This window comes from Mustelus asterias, chromosome 2 (assembly GCF_964213995.1).
Source record: "Mustelus asterias chromosome 2, sMusAst1.hap1.1, whole genome shotgun sequence".
Taxonomy (NCBI): domain Eukaryota; kingdom Metazoa; phylum Chordata; class Chondrichthyes; order Carcharhiniformes; family Triakidae; genus Mustelus; species Mustelus asterias.
In genome coordinates this window covers 72,936,308-72,955,520 of record NC_135802.1, presented here as the reverse complement: position 1 = coordinate 72,955,520, position 19,213 = coordinate 72,936,308, and the positions used below count along the sequence as shown (strand labels likewise).

At 42.2% G+C, this 19,213-nt stretch overlaps 1 protein-coding gene across 3 annotated transcripts in view; it reads right to left on the bottom strand.

Annotated features, from left to right (window-relative positions):
* galnt1 (UDP-N-acetyl-alpha-D-galactosamine:polypeptide N-acetylgalactosaminyltransferase 1) overlaps positions 1–19,213 on the bottom strand; it is a 132,653-nt gene that overhangs the window by 96,714 nt on the left and 16,726 nt on the right. The window contains exon 2 of one of the 3 annotated variants that reach the window (XM_078237088.1): positions 5,596–5,733. The exons of the other annotated variants lie outside the window; for them this stretch is intronic. The gene's annotated coding sequence lies outside the window, so the exon portion shown is untranslated. The remainder of the gene's footprint in view (positions 1–5,595; positions 5,734–19,213) is intronic. 3 annotated transcript variants of the gene reach the window in all.

Genomic DNA, 19,213 nt, shown 5'->3' with positions numbered 1-19,213 from the left:
TTACAAAGTCATTGACCAGATGAATGCTCACAAAGTTCACCAAATAAAGCAATCCTCAATATAGGTAGGATATAGCCTTATAAAAAGATTTACAAAGAGCTAACATTTACAGCTGCTATGATGATGTAATTCAATTTAATAGGCCATAAGATCGAAGCCTTTTGTCAGTTAAGAGAAAGGTGTTCGACAAAGACCTTTAGGTCAACATTTCTCAGGCTGCTGAAGAGCTGGACATTTCTAAGGGACTTGAAGCTCGGGAGGGTCCAGCTCAGCAGATAACTAAAACATTTCAGGATTTAAGGTAACATTTTGCTTTAGGTATTTGATGGAACAGTCTGAGATACCTTAGACTGGAGCATCAAAAAAATATTTTTTCACATTGGATTCTATATTAGAAGATTATATTTCCCACTCTTCTATAAATGGCAATGCTATTCCATTGTGTTTATCCACTAAGTGTATTGCATGTTATGGTTCTTTAATACATTTACAAATTAGTAAAGCACAGTATTCTGCATGCAACTTTTAAGAGCCCCTCTCTTAGCATTGACTGCAGACCTTCAATTGAATGCATCACAAAGGTTGCATCAGCCGCAAACGGGCGTTCATAAGTATCAGATCATTATTCCAGAATTAAGGACACAAAGAAAAGAGAAAATCAGATAATCCAGACTATGTAGAGATCTGTATCAGGTTACTGGGACACCTAATTAATAAGAAATTATATCTGGATTCAAAGAATAACTGGAAATAGTTACAGTCAGCAAATAAGAATCAGGTTATCACATTTAAAAATACATCATGGTGCATCAAGTTTGATGTACAGCTACTTGATAGCCAACAGATTTTTTTACTGCACTTAAAATAAATACAAAATTATAGACAAGAAAGGAAAATTCAAATATACAAATTACAAGTATTTTAAAAGAATAAATTCACATTTTGAAAGCAAACAGTGACTTGTAATAAGATTCCTTTTTTTCAAAAAAGGATCTCAAATAAATAACCTGCTCTTTTCTCACATTATTCGAATTCATAATTGACTGGAGACTTCAAAGTGGTCCAACAAAAAGTTCTAGATAATTTCAGAAATCCCAAGTTATTTCCATTATATTCAGCTGTGATCTCCAAAATGTCTGTTTTCACAGAATAGGACTCCAAATGCTCAAATACCAGATAGGGCGAAGTATATCTTCAAGATAGATTACAAGTCAATAGGACCTCAATCTCTCGGGAGTTCCCCCCTCCTGAGTACAGATGGTACAACTCTCATTACAGAGAGGGCTCAGATCCTGCAGAGATGGGCTGAACACTTTGAAGCCGTCCTCAACCGACCGTCATCTATTAACGATGAGGCGATAGACAGGATTCCCCAGGTCGATATCAACAGCGCCATGGATGACCCACCGGTAGTAGCCGAAGTCATGAAAGCTGTTAGCCAGCTATCTAGTGGCAAAGCCCCAGGGGCAGACGCCATACCCGCAGAGATCTACAAAGCTGCTGGTCCTGTATTTATCAAGAAGCTCACCGAGTTGTTCCAGTCCTTTTGGAAGCAAGGATCCATTCCTCAGGAACTTAAAGATGCTTCCATCGTACACCTCTACAAGAGGAAGGGCAATCGGCAAGTATGCGACAACCATCAAGGAATCTCGCTGCTTTCCATCGCAGGATAAACCCTCGCAAGAGTCCTGCTAAATCGTCTGGTCACTCATCTGGAGCTGGGCCTGCTTCCAGAGTCACAGTGTGGCTTCCGCAAAGGTCGCGGGACAATTGACATGATTTTTGCCGCGCGCCAACTTCAGGAGAAGTGTCAGGAGCAGAATCGCGAGCTCTACACAATCTTTGTTGACCTCGCGAAAGCCTTCGACACTGTCAGCCGACAAGGCCTGTGGAGGATCATGTCAAAGTTCGGCTGCCCCCCCAAATTCATTCAGATGGTACGCCAATTCCATGATGGCCAGAGTGCTGGACGGCGGAGAATCCTCTGAGGCATTCCCAGTCACCAATGGTGTTAAACAGGGGTGTGTGCTCGCACCCACACTGTTCAGCATGATGTTTACTGCCATGCTGAATGATGCCTTCCAGGACAGTGTTGCTGGAATCAGCCTTAAGTACAGAGTGGATGGGAAGCTCTTCAACCTGAGGAGACTTCAAGCTATTACCAAAGTGAAGGAGACTGTTCTGAGAGACTTCCACTTTGCCGATGACTGCGCCCTGTATACTGGCTCAGAGCCAGAGATGCAAGTCGGTATGGCCAAATTTTCCACAGCTTGTGACAACTTTGGACTCACCATCAACATTAAAAAGACCGAAGTCATGCACCAGCCTGATCCTCATGCACTGTACACAGAACCCATAATCACAATCAAAGGGCAGAAACTACAGGCAGTGGACCAGTTCACTTATCTTGGCAGCAACCTCTCCCGAGCAGTGACTATTGATACAGAAATTAACTGCAGAATAGCAAAGGCAAGTTCTGCTTTCGGTAGACTGTTCCACTGTATGGGAACGTCGAGGAATCAGCCCAGCAACAAAACTGAAGGTCTACAGCGCCGTGGTACTCACTACCCTCCTGTATGCATGTGAAACGTGGACTGTGTATCGAAGGCAAGCAAGACAGCTCAATCATTTCCACATGACTTGTCTTCGCAGAATATTACGCATCAGATAGCAAGACAAAGTACCAGACACTGAAGTTCTCTCTAGAGCAAGTCTACTATCGGACCACACACTGCTGATGAGAGCACAGACCCAGTGGGCAGGTCATGTCATCCATATGCCGGATGAGCGCATACCCAAGCAGCTCCTTTGTGAGGAACTCTCTGCTGCAAGATGCTTGCATGGAGGGCAGAAGGAACGTTGCAAAGACACACTCAAGGCCTCCCTGAAGTCGCTTGACATAGACACGACCACCTGGGAAACGCTGGCACAAAACCACTCTACCTGGCGCTGCCTCATCCACAAGGGCTGTCAAGCTTATGAAGCAAGGTGCAATGCTGAAGCATAACTTAAGCGCGAGCTGCGCAAGTCCAGAGCCACCAGCGCAACAACTACAGCGCCTACACAAGTTTGCCCAATATGTGCCAGGACATTCCGTGCCCAGATTGGCCTGATCAGTCATCTTCGGACACATTGCATCCAGCCTTATAATGACTAATGGTGTCGAGGTCCTCATCGACGACGATGGACGAACAACATACAAGTCAATATTTGAAAAGGACACAATCATCACCAGTAAATTTTTAAAAATTCGGAACTAGTTGAAAATAAAATGAACTAATGATTGCAGTCAAAGATATATCATTCAAAAGGTGCATCAAGAGACCTGTACAAAAATGTTTTTGAACAAATAAAGTACCAGGATCCAACTTTTGAGTGATGGAAACAGCTTTAAAAATAACCTGCCAATGCATATCACGTAGCATAAAATTATCTATATTTTATTAAATATATTTACATCTAACATCATCTCGGTGTTACACAGATCAGCCTCAGAATCAAACACCCAATAAGCTATGTAGTGTAGAAATATCAAGTTCATTAATTCAGCTGCATAACTGTAATATCATATTGATCCAAGGAAACTACTCAAAGGCTGTTTTGAAATTCTATTCATACAAATGAACAAAGTTCATAAAGATGTGAAAAATTATAAAACCTTCAAACACTGGAAGGGAAAGGGTTCCATTTGCCACTTTCCATCTTTGAGACTTTGAAATGCAATAAGTTAAATCATAGCCTGCTGCACATCACAACAGAAATGTCATGCTTCAAGTGCCAATTTTGGTTCAGTGCTGGTAACTTTACTTGGGACCGAAGAGTGTGGATTCAAGCCATATTCTAGAATCGTCAAATATAACCTGGAATGATACTCCATGGAGGTGCGCTGCATGATGGGAGATGCTGCCTTCTAGGTGAGACATTAAACTACCTGCCTGTTAGTGAAGATGTACTATTTGAAGAAAAAGACAGTTCTCCAATGTCCCACCCATCCTCTAATACTTGACCAAGACTGCGAAAAGGTTATCTGCATAATTTTCATTGCTGTTTCATGCAACCTTGCATTACACAAGTTTGTTGCTGCATCTGGTAACATTACAACAGTGATCAGACTTGAAAAGAAATTAATTGACTCAAGTGCTTTGGAATATCAGGCATGAAAGACCAATACAAAAATATCTACTCAAAGATATTGACAATCTTTGCTGGCTTACTCCAATTACAGTAAGAAGTCTCACAACACCAGGTTAAAGTCCAACAGGTTTATTTGGTAGCAAATACCATAAGCTTTCGGAGCACTGCTCCTTCGTCAGATGGAGTGGAAATCTGCTCTCAAACAGTGCAAACAGACAGAATCAAGTTGCAGAATACTGATTAGAATGCGAATCCTATAGCCAGCCAGGTCTTAAATGTAGACAATGTGGGTGGAGGGAACATTAAACACAGGTTAAAGAGATGTGTATTGTCTCCAGACAGAACAGCTCGTGAAATTCTGCAAGTCCAGGAGGCAAGCTGTGGGGGTTACTGATAATGTGACATAAATCCAACATCCCGGTTTAGGCCGTCCTCATGTGTGCGGAACTTGGCTATCAGTTTCTGCTCAGCGACTCTGCGCTGTCATGTGTTGTGAAGGCCGCCTTGGAGAACGCTTACCTGAAGATCCGAGGCTGAATGCCCGTGACTGCTGAAGTGCTCCCCCACAGGAAGAGAACAGTCTTGCCTGGTGATTGTCGAGCGATGTTCATTCATCCGTTGTCGTAGCGTCTGCATGGTTTCCCCAATGTACCATGCCTCGGGACATCCTTTCCTGCAGCGTATCAGGTAGACAACGTTGGCCGAGTTGCAAGAGTAGGTACCGTGTACCTGGTAGATGGTGTTCTCACGTGAGATGATGGCATCCGTGTCGATGATCCGGCACGTCTTGCAGAGGTTGCTGTGGCAGGGTTGTGTGGTGTCGTGGTCATTGTTCTCCTGAAGGCTGGGTAGTTTGCTGCGGACAATGGTCTGTTTGAGGTTGCGTGGTTGTTTGAAGGCAAGAAGTGGGCGTGTGGGGATGGCCTTGGCGAGATGTTCGTCTTCATCAATGACATGTTGAAGGCTCCGGAGGAGATGCCGTAGCTTCTCCGCTCCGGGGAAGTATTGGACGACGAAGGGTACTCTGTCCACCGTGTCCCGTGTTTGTCTTCTGAGGAGGTCGGTGCGGTTTTCTGTATTCTGCAACTTGACTCTGTCTGTTTGCACTGTTTGAGAGCAGATTTCCACTCCATCTGACGAAGGAGCAGTGCTCCAAAAGCTTATGGTATTTGCTACCAAATAAACCTGTTGGACTTTAACCTGGTGTTGTGAGACTTCTTACTGTGTTCACCCCAGTCCAACGCCGGCATCTCCACATCATTACTTCAATTAACCAAATATATACTTAATTAGAATATATCAAATTTCTTGCATCAAACACACTTCTTGTGTCACAAATTTGTCATGCCTGGGTGCCATGCTATTGCCATAATGCTTCAATTGTTTTGATTGTTTCAAAGGCACTCATGGAACCTTTTTGGCTAAATTGCCAAAGCTGTGACACAAAACTTTTAAATTTACCTGTCATTAGCTGAAACGGATCCTATGATCTGGTCCTCTGTCCCTCATTGTAAGTTAGCGATTCACTTCACTAGCAGATCTCTTCAGATAAAATTCCATAGCCTTGCAGTTTCACTGCTTGATTCTATCTTCTTTCCTCTGGTAAAAACACCAACTTACATTTTTATAGCACATGTAATGTAGTAATTGTCTCAAGATGCATCACAGGACTTACTATTAAACAAGAGTTAACACGAAGTCACACAAGACAACATTAGGACAGGAAAAGCTTGGTCAAAAAGTTAGGTTTAAAGGAAAGATAAAAGGTGGAAATGTTTAGGAGAATTCCAGAGCTTAGAGTCGAGGCAACTAAAGGTAAGGCTGCCAACACTACAGCAATGAAAACAGAAGATGTACATGTGACAGAGGGAAGTGCTTTCTGGCAGAGATAGGGAAAAAATAAATCAATAAAGCTTTTTCCATACTGAGACCACAGCATTAGAGAGCCTATGGGTGATAACATCATCGAAGGGAGATGAATATGGGCAGGAGAGAGGACAGCAGGACAATGAATTTGGACAGGCCAAGAGAAACAGAGATAGAGATTATGGATACGGTAGCATAGTGGTTATGTTACTGAATCAGAAACCCAGAGGTCTGAGCTAATAACTCAAAGAATGCAAATTCAAATTCAGTGGAGTCATCTTTCCTCAAACTGGCCTATATACGAGTCCAGTCCCAACCAACGTAACTGACTCTTAACTACCCTGTGCAGGGGCCTAGCTAGCTATTCACGGTTGTATTGAAGAAAAATATTGGAAAGGAATTTACCAACTATAGTTGTCACTAAGCCAGCAAATCTCACACTTTTCAGGACAAGTCATGGGCTACATAGCTCACAATGTCCAACATCCCAAAAATGTAAAAGGCGTTAAATTTGCCTAGTATCACAAGAACACAAGAAATAGGAGGAGAAAATGTGGCCTGGCGAGCTTGATTCGCCATTCAATTCAACCATGCCTGATCTCGGGCTCTAAGTGCACTTCTCTGCCCACTCTCCCAATCACTTGATTCCACGGGAGACCAAAAATGTCAATCCCAGACTTAAATGTATTCAACAATGAAGCATTCACAACCCTCTGAGGTAGAGGATGCCAAAGACTCACCACCCTTTGAATGAAATAATTTCACCTCACCTCATCCTGAGACTGTCCTCCCATGTTAGACTCCCTGAGCAGTGGAAACAATCTTTCAGCATTTACCCTATCAGGTCTCTTCAGAATTTTGCAGGTTTCAATGAGATCGCCTCTCATTCTTCCAAGCTCCAGAGAACATGAGCCCAATTTGCTCAGTTTTTCATCAGAGGACAACCCCTCACCCCATGCACCAATTTAATGAACCTTCACCGTACTGCCTCCAATCTTCTTTCTTAAAATGTGGAGACTAAAAATGCACACACTATTCCAGATATGTTCTCATCAAAACCCTGAACAATTGTAACAAGACTTTTTTATTCCTGTACTCCAATCCCCATGCTATAAAGGCCAACAAGCAATTTTCTAATCTAATTGCTCGCTGCACCTGCATGCTAACTTTGTGTTCTTTGTACAAGCACACCAAGTCTCTTTGAACATGAACACAAAGTTTCAAGTTTCACATCTTTTAAAAAGTATTCTGCTTTTTTCTAACTTCACATTTCCCCACATTATATTTCATCTGTCATCTTGTTGCCTACTCGCTTAACCTGTCTATATCTCTTTACAAAACTCACTTTTCCACTTAGCTTGGTATAATTGGCAAACTTAGAATCATTAGTCTGTGTCTCTTCATCCAAGTAATATAAATTGTAAATAGCTGAGGCCCCAGAGCTGATGCTTGCAGCACTCCACAATTCACTGCCTGTCAACTTGAAAAAGCCCCATTTATGCCCACTCTGCTTTCTAACTGTTAGCCCATCCCTGTATTCATATGAAATTACTACCCCAACTCCACTGAAGTTTAAGTCACCATCAACTGGTGCATTCTCCATGGCAACGCTTCAACCAAAAAGCCACTTGTCTCTTTCCATACAGTATAAAGCTGTTGCTTCCCCTGACATTGATATTCTTGCGTTTGTCCCCATGAGTGCAAGACAAGAAGGTTCCATAAAATGTATTTTTTCAACAATCCTCAAGAATTTTATTTCCTTGTCCATGTCCTTCCCTCCGCCCACCCTGACTTCACCTGTTCTTTTTCTTCCCAACATCAGTATTAGTTATGCATTATGGGATAGAGTTTACCATGTAGTATTATAGCACAATGCACTAAAATCGGGCAGGTAAGCTCCATCTTCAAGATCTCTGCTAAATAATGTCAAAAAGGGGAATAATGGTTGGGATCACCAGGAAACATGATAATCAATGAACCCAAATCAGGCAGGTGTGAGCAAACAAGGGTTACGTTGCTAGCAATTTCAAAGTCAAAGTGTGTGGAATTGAACATGTTTAATTCAACAAAGTTGGTTTGGCTCCAAGCCCAAATCAAGAACTGATCATATATCCTGGCCAGCCCTCCAATACATTAACTGAGAGCGTTTTAATACTGAAGAAGCCATCCATGGATGGACCATCTAATGACCACCCAAGGGGCCTTGATTTAAGATCTCATGGTATTATTCAATAAGGAGTGCTCCAGACGTTCTGACCAGAACTTCTATCTTAACCAACACATGCACATAAAAAAGTTAATGACTGGATTGCTGAATTCTTCACGTCTGCCTAATCCAGATAAGCGTTGATTTCCTTCCACTTCAATGCAAACAAGAGCAATTAAATAAAAACATCAGGTTAACTAAAATACATACAAGCATGTCAGATTAAAAAGAGGATTCATGGACTATTTAGAATGTTTACTACCAAAATGAAAACAAATTAGTTCAAAACTACTACATGAAATGCAATTCTTCATTTCATGCCAATATATTAATCAACATAGTATAGGAGGGGCATAGCACTAAACCATTTCAGGAACTGTTTATAGAACAAGTACAGGAATAACTGGGTTTAACAACATACATCAAAGGATTAATTGTCATTCATAAAATTTAAACTGTGCTCCAACAGCCAAGTACATCTGGCACAATCTTAACACCCACTGCCATTTGGTTCCTTTCAATGCAAACAGACCATGAGAAGGTACCAATTCATCAATTGCTAGAGTTAAATGATAGGTAAATTACTAATGATCCATTAGTGATATTAGAATAATACTGTGCTAAGAATCTATTTCCTCTGGTCCAATTACAGCAAGTTATTTTTAATGTTACCACAATAGAAGACCCCATAACTTTTTGGCAGCAGTTAACATTATTTGCAAGTGAGTTTTCACATTTGAAGAATGCTTATCTAGAGTATTAAAAAAAGCTTGCAAAAATATTTGGGTGCAAATTCACAATTACTAGAAAATCCATTATGACTTTTTTCACTTAAAATCCAAGTGATATGTGGAACACTTTTCCAGTGTAGTAAATCTTGCGTAATAAACTGTTACATACGCCTCTTGGCCATTTTGCATTTCACATCCCATTTCATGACTTAACATTTTCAGCTACTTCAATGATCTTTCCTCCATTAAATGGTCAAAAGTGGGGAATGTTCACTGATGATGGCACAATGTTCAGTACCAATATCAGTTCTTCAGATACTGAAACAGTTTGTGTCAACATGCAGCAAGACCCCCATAAGCCTTAGGAACAGAATGAGGCCATTTGGCTCATCAAATCTGCTCCACTGTTCAATGAGATCATGATTGCTCTGATTTTTCTTTTGTTCTTTCATGGGATGTGGGCATCACTGGCTGGGCCAACATTTATTGCCCATCTCAGAGGGCATTTAAAAGTCAACTACATTGCTGTGGGTTTGGAGTCACATGTAGGTCAGACCTGGTAAGGGTGGCAGATTTTCTTCCCTCAAGGACATTAGTGAGCCAGATGGGTTTTTACAACAAATTGATAATCATTTCATGGCCACCATTAGCCTTTCAATTCCAGATTTTTATTGAATTCAAAGTTCAATATTTGCTGCGGTGGGAATTGAACTGAGGTCCCCAGAGCATTACTCTGGATTAGTAGTCCAGTGACAATACCACTGTGCCATTGCCTCCCCCATATGATAATCCTCAACTCCACTTTCCCGCCCTATCCCCATAACCCTTAATGCCCTTACTGATTAAAAATCTCAGCCTTGAACATACTTAACCACATAGCCTCGATAGCCCTCTGCGGTAAAGAATTCCATAGATTCACTATCCTCAAAGAGGAAGTTCCCTTTGTCTTACTTAAATGAGCAACCCCGAGATTATGCCCTCTGTCCTGGACTTTCCCCGGAAGGGAACCAACCTCTCAGCAACTATCCTGTCAAGCGCCCTGAGAATCGTGTGTGTTTCAATAAGGTTGCCTCTCATTCTTCTAAACTCCAATGAGTACATGCCCAACCTACTCAATCTCATCCCATAAGAAAATCCCTCCAAACCCGGGATCAACCTAGTGATCCTTCTCCAGAATACCTCCAATGCCAGTAAATCTTTCCTTAAATAAGGAAACCAAAACTGTTCATAGTATTCCAGGTGCAGTCTAACTAGTGCCTTGTATAGTTTTAGTAAGACTTTCCTATTTTTGCACTCCATTCCCTTTGAAATAAAGGTCATTTGTTTCAAATTCCATTTGCTTTCCCTATTACCTGCTGAACTTGCATGCTAACTTTTTGTGATTTATGCATGAGGACTTCCAAATCCCTGTGCCGCAGCTTTCTTCAGTCTTTCTCCATTTAAATACTCAGCTCCTTTATGCTTCCTTCCAAAGTCATAGCTTCACATTTCCCTGCATTATATTCCATCTGCCAAATTTCTGCCCACTCACCTAACCTGTCTATATCCCTACGTAGACTGTACCATCCTTGCCACTTGCCTATTTTTGTTTCATCCGTAAACTGGCAAAAGTACATTCACTTCCCTCATCCAAGTCATTAACATATATTGTAAATAATTCTGGCCCCAGCACAGATCCCTGTGGCACTCCACTAGTCATGATGTGGATATGCCAGCGTTGGACTGGGGTAAACACAGTTTTAAGAGTTTTAACAACACCAGGTTAAAGTCCAACAGGTTTATTTGGTAGCAAATGCCATTAGCTTTCGGAGCGCTGCTCCTTCGTCAGATGGAGTGGAAATCTGCTCTCAAACAGGGCACAGAGACACAAAATCAAGTTACAGAATACTGATTAGAATGCAAATCTCTACAGCCAACCAGGCCTTAAAGATACAGACAATGTGAGTGGAGGGAGCATTAAGCACAGGTTAAAGAGATGTGTATTGTCTCCAGACAGGACAGCCAGTGAGATTCTGCAAGTCCAGGAGGCAAGCTGTGGGGGTTAGTGATAGTGTGACATAAACCCAACATCCTGGTTTAGGCCGTCCTCATGTGTGCGGAACTTGGCTATCAGTTTCTGCTCAGTGACTTTGCGCTGTCGTGTGTCGTGAAGGCCGCCTTGGAGAACACTTACCCGAAGATCAGAGGCTGAATGCCCGTGACCGCTGAAGTGTTCCCCTAGTTACAGGTTGTCACCCTGAAAATGCCCCTCTATCCCAACTTTTGTCCTCTATTAAAGTTTATTTTATTAGTGTCACAAGTAGGTTTAACACTGCAATGAAGTTGCTGTAAAAATCTCCTAGTCGCCACACTCTGGCGCCTGTTCAGGCACACTGAAGGAGAATTTAGCATGGACAATGCATCCAACCAGTACGTCTTTCGGACTGTGGGAGGAAACCGGAGCACCTGGAGGAAACCCACACAGACATGTGCAGACTCTGCACAGTCAGTGACCCAAGCCACGAATTGAACCTGGGTCTGTGGTGCTGTGAGGCAGCAGTGCTAACCACTGTGCCACCATTAATTTGCCAATTAGCCAATCCTCTATTCATGCTAATATACTACACCCAATACCAATCCCTAGACAATATTCAGGCTTGAACCGAGAAATAGCAAGAAACCTTTGTGCCAAGTAATGATCTTCTCCAACAAGAGAGAATTTAATCATCTTCCCTAGACATCTAATGGCATTGCTTTTGCTGAATTCCCCCCTATCAACACCATGGAGGCAACCAATGACCTGAAGCTGAACTGGACCAGCCATGTAAATCGGGGAGGCGATGGCCTAGGGGTATTAGCACTAGACTATTAATCCAGAAACTCAGCTAATGTTCTCGGGACCCAGGGTCAGATCCTGCCATGGCAGATGGTGGAATTTGAATTCAATTAAAAAAATATCTGGAATGAAGAATCTACTCATGGCCATGAAACCATTGTCGGAAAAACCCATCTGGTTCACTAATGTCCTTTGCTGTCCTTACCTGGTCTGGCCTACATGCGACTCCAGAGCCACAGCAATGGGGTTGACTTTCAACTTCCCTCTGAAATGGCCTAGCCCCAAGGGCAACTAGAGATAGAGTCATAGAGGTTTACAGCATGGAAAAAGGCCCTTCGGCCCAATTTGTCCATGCTGCCCTTTTTTTTAAACCCCTAAGCTAATCCCAATTGCCCGCATTTGGCCCATATCATTCTATACCCATCTTATCCATGTAACTATCTAAATGCTTTTTAAAAGACAAAATTGTACTTGCCTCTACTACTACTTCTGGCAGCTTGTTCCAGACACTCACCACCCTCAGAGAAAAAATTGCCCCTCTGGACACTTTTGTATCTCTCCCCTCTCACCTTAAACCTATGCCCTCTAGTTTTAGACTCCCCTACCTTTGGGAAAAGATATTGACTATCTACCTTGTCTATGCCGCTCATTATTTTATAAACCTCTATAAGGTCACCCCTCAGCCTCCTATGCTCCAAAGAAAAAAGTCCCAGTCTATCCAGCCTCTCTTTATAACTCAAACCATCAAGTCCCAGTAGCATCCTAGTAAATCTTTTCTGCACTCTTTCTAGTTTAATAATATCCTTTCTATGATAGGGTGACCAGAACTGCACACAGTATTCCAAGTGTGGCCTTACAAACGTCTTGGACACTTCAACAAGACGTCCCAACTCCTGTATCCAATGTTCTGACCAATGAAACCAAGCATGCCGAATGCCTTCTTCACCACTCTGTCCACCTGTGACTCCACTTTCGAGGAGCTATAAACATGTACCCCTAGATCTCTTTGTTCTGTAACTCTCCCCAATGCCCTACCATTAACTGAGTAAGTCCTGCCCTGGTTCAATCTATCAAAATGCATTACTTCGCATTTGTCTAAATTAAACTCCATCTGCCATTCATCAGCCCACTGGCCCAATTGATCAAGATCCCATTGCAATTGGAGATAACCTTCTTCACTGTCCACTATGCCACCAATCTTGGTGTCATCTGCAAACTTACTAACCATGCCTCCTATATTCTCATCCAAATCATTAATATAAATGACAAATAACAGTGGACACAGCACTGATCCCTGAGGCACACCGCTGGTCACAGGCCTCCAGTTTGAAAAACAACCGTCTACAACCACCCTCTGGCTTCCGTCAAGAAGCCAATTATGTATCCATTTAGATACCTCACTCTGGATTCTGTGAGATTTAACCTCATGCAACAACCTACCATGCGGTATCTTGTCAAAAGCCTTGCTAAAGTCCATGTAGACAACATCAACGGCACTGCCCTCATCTTCCTTCTTGGTTACCCCTTCAGAAAAATGGCAATAAATGCTGACCAGCCAGTGTCACCCACATCCCACGAACAAATAAATACTGCTGCTACAAGAGGCTGGTAATTCTGTGTAGAGTAACTCATCTCCTGACTCCCCCAAACCTGTCCATTTACAAGGCACAAGTCAGGAGTGTGATGGAGTACTCTTCACTTGACTGGATGTGCAGTTCCAACAATACATAATATTGACAATTTAGGGGAGGCAGTGTAGTGGTATTGTCGCTGGATTAGTAATCTAGAGATCCAGGGTAATATGCTGGGACCAGAGTTCAAATCCCACCATGCCAGTTGGTGAAATTTGAATTTAATAAAAAAAATCTGGAGTTGATACTGAAATACTGAAGAACAGCTTCTTCCCTGCTGCGTCAGACTTTTGAATGGACATATCTTGCATTAAGTTGATCCTTCGCTACACCCTAGCTATGACTGTAATACTACCTTCTGCACTCTCTCATTTCCTACTCTATAAACGGTATGTTATGTCTGTATAGGGCGCAAGAAACAATACTTTTCACTGTATGCTAATACATCTGACAATAATAAATCAAATCAAAGTTTAAATGCTGTCACAGCCTGTGATGCACACAATACAACCATTGAAAAGTTACAACACAGAAGGCGACCATTCTTGTCCATGCCAGCTGGAGGTCACCCAGGTACCCATTCTAATCCCGACCCAAACCCTATTGCACACATCCCTTACAGAAGGTGCAGATTCAGATACTTTTTAAAAACTGCTTAGGGTCTCTGCATCCACCACTAACTCAAGCAGCGAATTCCATATACCCACCATCCTCTGCGTAAAAAATGGTCTCCCTCATGTCCCCTCTACATATACTGCCATTTATCTTGAATCTATGTCCACTCGTTCTAGAATTCTACACCGAGGGAAACTATTTTATCCTGTACACTCTCTTTCCCTCAGAACTTTGTCCACTTCAATCAAGTTACCCCTCAGCCTTCTTTATTCCAAGGAAAATACCCCAACCTATCTAATCTCTCCTCAAAGCTACATTTTGAGCCCTGGCAAATTCTTGTAAAGCTCTCCTGCACTCTCTCTAGTCCAATTACATTCTTCCTGTAGTGTGGTGACCAGAACTGCACACAATACTCCAGCTGTGGCCTCACCAGTGTTTTATACAATTCCAACATTATGTCCATACTTTTATATTCTATACCCTTGCCAATGAAGCTCAGTATTCCATATGCCTTCTTTACAACTATGGACTACTGCTTTTCGGGATCTGTGCACTTGATCCCATCCCATGAACATTTTTTAAAAAATCTAGAACAAAGGAGTCTGCTTGATTGGCACATCCATCACAAACATTCACTCCTTCCAACACAAACACGTACAAAATGCACAGTGGCAACTCACTAGTCTCACCAACTTGATCGAGTTTTTCGAGGAAGTAACGAAGATGATTCATGAGGGTAGGGCAGTGGATGTTGTCTATATGGACTTCAGTAAGGCCTTTGACAAGGTCCCTCATGGCAGACTGGTGCAGAAGGTGAAGTGGCATGGGATCAGAGGTGAGCTGGCAAGGTGGATACAAAACTGGCTCGGTCAAAGAAGTGATGCGGAGATGCCAGCGTTGGACTGGGGTAAACACAGTAAGAAGTTTAACAACACCAGGTTAAAGTCCAACAGGTTTATTTGGTAGCAAAAGCCACACAAGCTTTCGGGGCCTTAAGCCTCTTCTTCAGGTGACTCAGGTAATGCATTTTGGAAGGTATAATGCAGATAGGAAATATACAGTAAGTGACAGAACCCTTAAGAGTATTGCTAGGCAGAGGGATCTGGGTGTACAGGTACACAGGTCACTCAAACTGGCAATACAGGTGGAGAAGGTAGTTAAGGAGGCATACGGCATGCTTGCCTTCATCGGCTGGGGCATTGAGTTTAAAAATTGGCAAGTCATATGCAGCTTTATAGAACCTTAGTTAGGTTGCACTTGGAATATAGTGTTCAATTCTGGTCGCCACATTACCAGAAAGGTGTGGAGGCTTTGGAGAGGGTACAGAAAAGATTTACCAGGATGTTGCCTGGTATGGAGGGCATTAGTTATGAGGAGAGGGTGGAGCAACTTGGTTCCTTCTCACTAGAACGACAGAGGTTGAAGGGCGACCTGATAGAAAGATTATGAGGGGCATGGACAGAGTGGATAGTCAGAAGCTTTTTCCCAGGGTGGAAGAGTCAATTACTAGGGGGCATAGGTTTAAGATGCGAGGGGCAAGTTTTAAAGGAGACGTACAAGGCAAGTTTTTTTTTACACAGAGGGTGGTGGGTGCCTGGAACTCGCTGCTGGGGGAGGTAGTGGAAGCAGATACGATAGTGAGTTTTAAGGGGCGTCTGGACAAATACATGAATAGGGTGGGAATAGAGGGATATGGTCTCCGGAAGGGTAGGGGTTTTTAGTTCAGTCGGGCAACATGGTCGGTGCATGCTTGGAGGGCTGAAGGGCCTGTTCCTGTGCTGTAATTTTCTTTGTTCTCACTAATGCTCCTTTTACAGCTCTTTCCAAAGCCATAATCGCTATGACCCCGTAGGTCAAGGACAGAAATGCAAGGAAACACCAGCACCTATAAGTTCCCCTCCATGCCACACACCATCCTGACTTGGGACACTATCACCATCCCTTCAGTGCTGCAGGACGAAAATCCTGAAATTCTCTTTTTAACAGCACTGTGGGTGTACATACACCAGATGAACTTTAGTAGTTAAAGGCGGCAGCCCACCTGCTCAAGGGCAATTACGTACATAAGCTAGTCTAGCCACGACAGCCACATCCCATAAAAGAAACCCTCATGCTATCTTCATCTGAGTGTTATACTGGAAAAATGTTCATGATTCATTTGACAGCTCAAACACTTAACATGTTACTGCCTTATAATCATTATGGACAAAACCTTATGTCAACATCTGTAATCTCCTCAAGGGATTTAGATATACATTGCAAAATCTGTAGGCTAGTTTTTGTTTTAAATATGTCAACACTGACTTTCACTTCAAATGCTAGCCAATCCACTTTCTGCCATTAATAGCCAACGACATTCAAATGGAAATACTTACCTTATTTCTTGATGATTGTACATTTACCAAAATATACTCTTTAATGACTTAAAACACAGGCTTACGAGTGATAGAATGACAAAGAAGAAATAAAGACTTGCACTTGATTATACCACATCTTGCAAATGTTCCAGAGCACACAGAATTATTATGAAGTGTTGTTGCTATCCTGACAAACAGCAAATTTCCATAGACAACAGTGAGGTGAATGACTTATTTGTCTGGTGTCAGGTGAAAGAGGAATATTATTCACAGCCGCAACTAAGTTCAGTGTTCTTCTTTGAACGGCACCGAGGAATCTTTTATAACCATGCAAGTGGTAGCTTCAGAGATTTAGGGTGCAAAACGTCCTGCATTTGTGTAGCACCTTTAATATAGTAACAATGTCCCAGAGAGTTTCACAGAAGAATTACTAGGCAAGCTTGGCACTTAGAGTCATTAAGACAGATGACCATAAGATTGCTCAAAGAGATAGGAGTATCTTAAAGAGGAGAAAGGCAAAGAGATTCAGGGAGGAATTTATACAGCCTGGGGACTAGGCAGCTGCAGGCAAGTAATGGAGGTGATGAAAATCAGGAGAAGTCCAGAATGAGGGGACAAAAAAAATCTTGTAGAGTTGTCAAGTTGGAGGAGTTTATAGAGATAGGGAGGGGCAAAACTGTACTGGAATTTGAATGCAACAGCAAACTTCAGGCATTCCTGAACAAGAAGTCAATGTAGATCAGCAAGTATAGGGATGAAGGGTGAATGAAATAATACAAGCTACGATGTGGGGAGCAGAGTTTTAGATGACACCAAATTTACAAGGATAGAAGATGGGAAGTCTGCCAGGGGAATGATGGAATATTTGAGTCTGAAGATAACAAAGGCACGAATAAGAGTTTCAGCAACACATGAGCTGAAGTAGATCCAGAAATGGACAATAGGGTGAAATTGGTGGAAGAATGCAGGCTTGGCAATGGAGAAGGTTATGGGGTCAAGCAATCATGTCAGTGTCAATGGCTGTTTCAGTTTTAATTGCTCAGAATCTGTAGTGAGCCTGAATCCAAAATTTATGAGTCTGCAACATAACTACTACCAACTGAACCAAACTAGCAAAACGTGCAATATAAAGCTAATCAATATAAATTGAAAGGGTGTACAAGTTAAATCAACATCAGGACTTACAAATTGTGAAACACACCGATAAGGTACAAGAATCAATCATAAAACTAGAAATTGAGGACATGAATATAATACGGCAGGGAAATACAATGTTGAATAAAACATTAAGAAACTCCACCAACTAAGGCAAGTGTGAAATTATGTTGCATCAGCAACCAGGAAACATAAGGAATTACTTAACTACCTTTCTAAAGTAAGCAATTGCTTGTAATAGCACAAGTGGTGTAAACAAATAGGTCAGTGGTTCCCGAAGGGTGCGGCGCACCACACTGGTGCGGCGAGAGAGGATGACAAGTGTGGCGGGAAGATTCAAGGACAATCAAAGAAACATTTAAACATGGATTAGATATTTTTCCAGAGAGCAAAAGCATCAAGTGATGCTGAGGACGATGTCCCATGATCATATTATAAAGTAGTTGTGTTCTATGTTATGAATCAAGCACTGCTAGGAGTTTTTAAAAATGTATTTCTTGTCAATAAAAAATTTGGTGTGGCGCGAGCAAATTTTTATTCTGAAAGTGCGGCCCAGTGAAAAAAGTTTGGGAACCACAGAAATAGGTTAACGTTCAATCTGTTCTGCTACAATATTGATTTAATGCTCTTGAAACCCACAAGTTGAAATGTAACAAGTTCCTCGCTTCTCAACTGATGGACGTTAAAATAAATGTTGCTACCCGTTCAAAGTTAGAAATCAATAGCATTTGTATAGCAGATTACAAATGGATACAGCTAGCCAAATCAAGGAACAGTTTTGTTTGTATGTTGCAAATTCTTCTACTTTGTTTTTACTGATATAGTGGGCAACAGAAGAGGAAGTCCACAGGTTTATTTTTCATAAAGCTTTTAGAACATTAGTTATTTTGCCTGTGATGTAGCGCAGGCAAATGTGCACAGGAGAATTGCAGAGTAAAAGTTAATCCAGAAATTAAGTGCCTACATTTGATGAAATGTAAAGCTCCCTTCTGAAAGTGTGTAATTTGTGTTGGTCTATAGCCATATGTTGCCAGATCACAGTCATTTATAACCTCACAAGTAGCCTAGGTTGAATTACTGAAGTCTGAAACATTTGAGCTGTTCTGCAGACTTGGATGGTTTAAACACAGCTCCTTTGCTTATAAACATTTTTAAATCATGTGTGGCACAGCACAGCGGATGTCATTGTACACATTGGTGCAACTGACATAGATAGGAAGAGCAGGGGGATCCTACGAGAGCAATTCAGGGAGTTGGGAAATAGGCTAAAAAGTAGGGCCTCCAGTGTGGCAATCTCTGGGCTGCTCCCAATGCCTAGGGCCAGTGAGGCTAGGAATAGGGAGATAGTACAATTGAACGCATGGCTAAAGGACTGGTCCAGGAGGGAGGGCTTCATATTCCTGGATCACTGGGAAGTTTTCAAGAGAGGAGGGCACCTGTACAAGAAGGATGGGTCACAACTAAATTGGAAGGGCACGAATATCCTGGCTGGGAGTTTTGCTAGTGCAGTTCGGGTGGGTTTAAACTAATATGGCAGGGGGGGTGGAGATCAAAAAATTATGTCTACAAGTGTAGAGGCTGGGGACGAGTTTGGGGCCAGGACAAGGCTGGCAAAGAAGAAGAGCACTCTGGGGGAGGATGACTTCACTGGGCTTGGAGGTCTGGAGTGCATCTACTTCAATGCAAGGAGCGTAGCAGGTAAG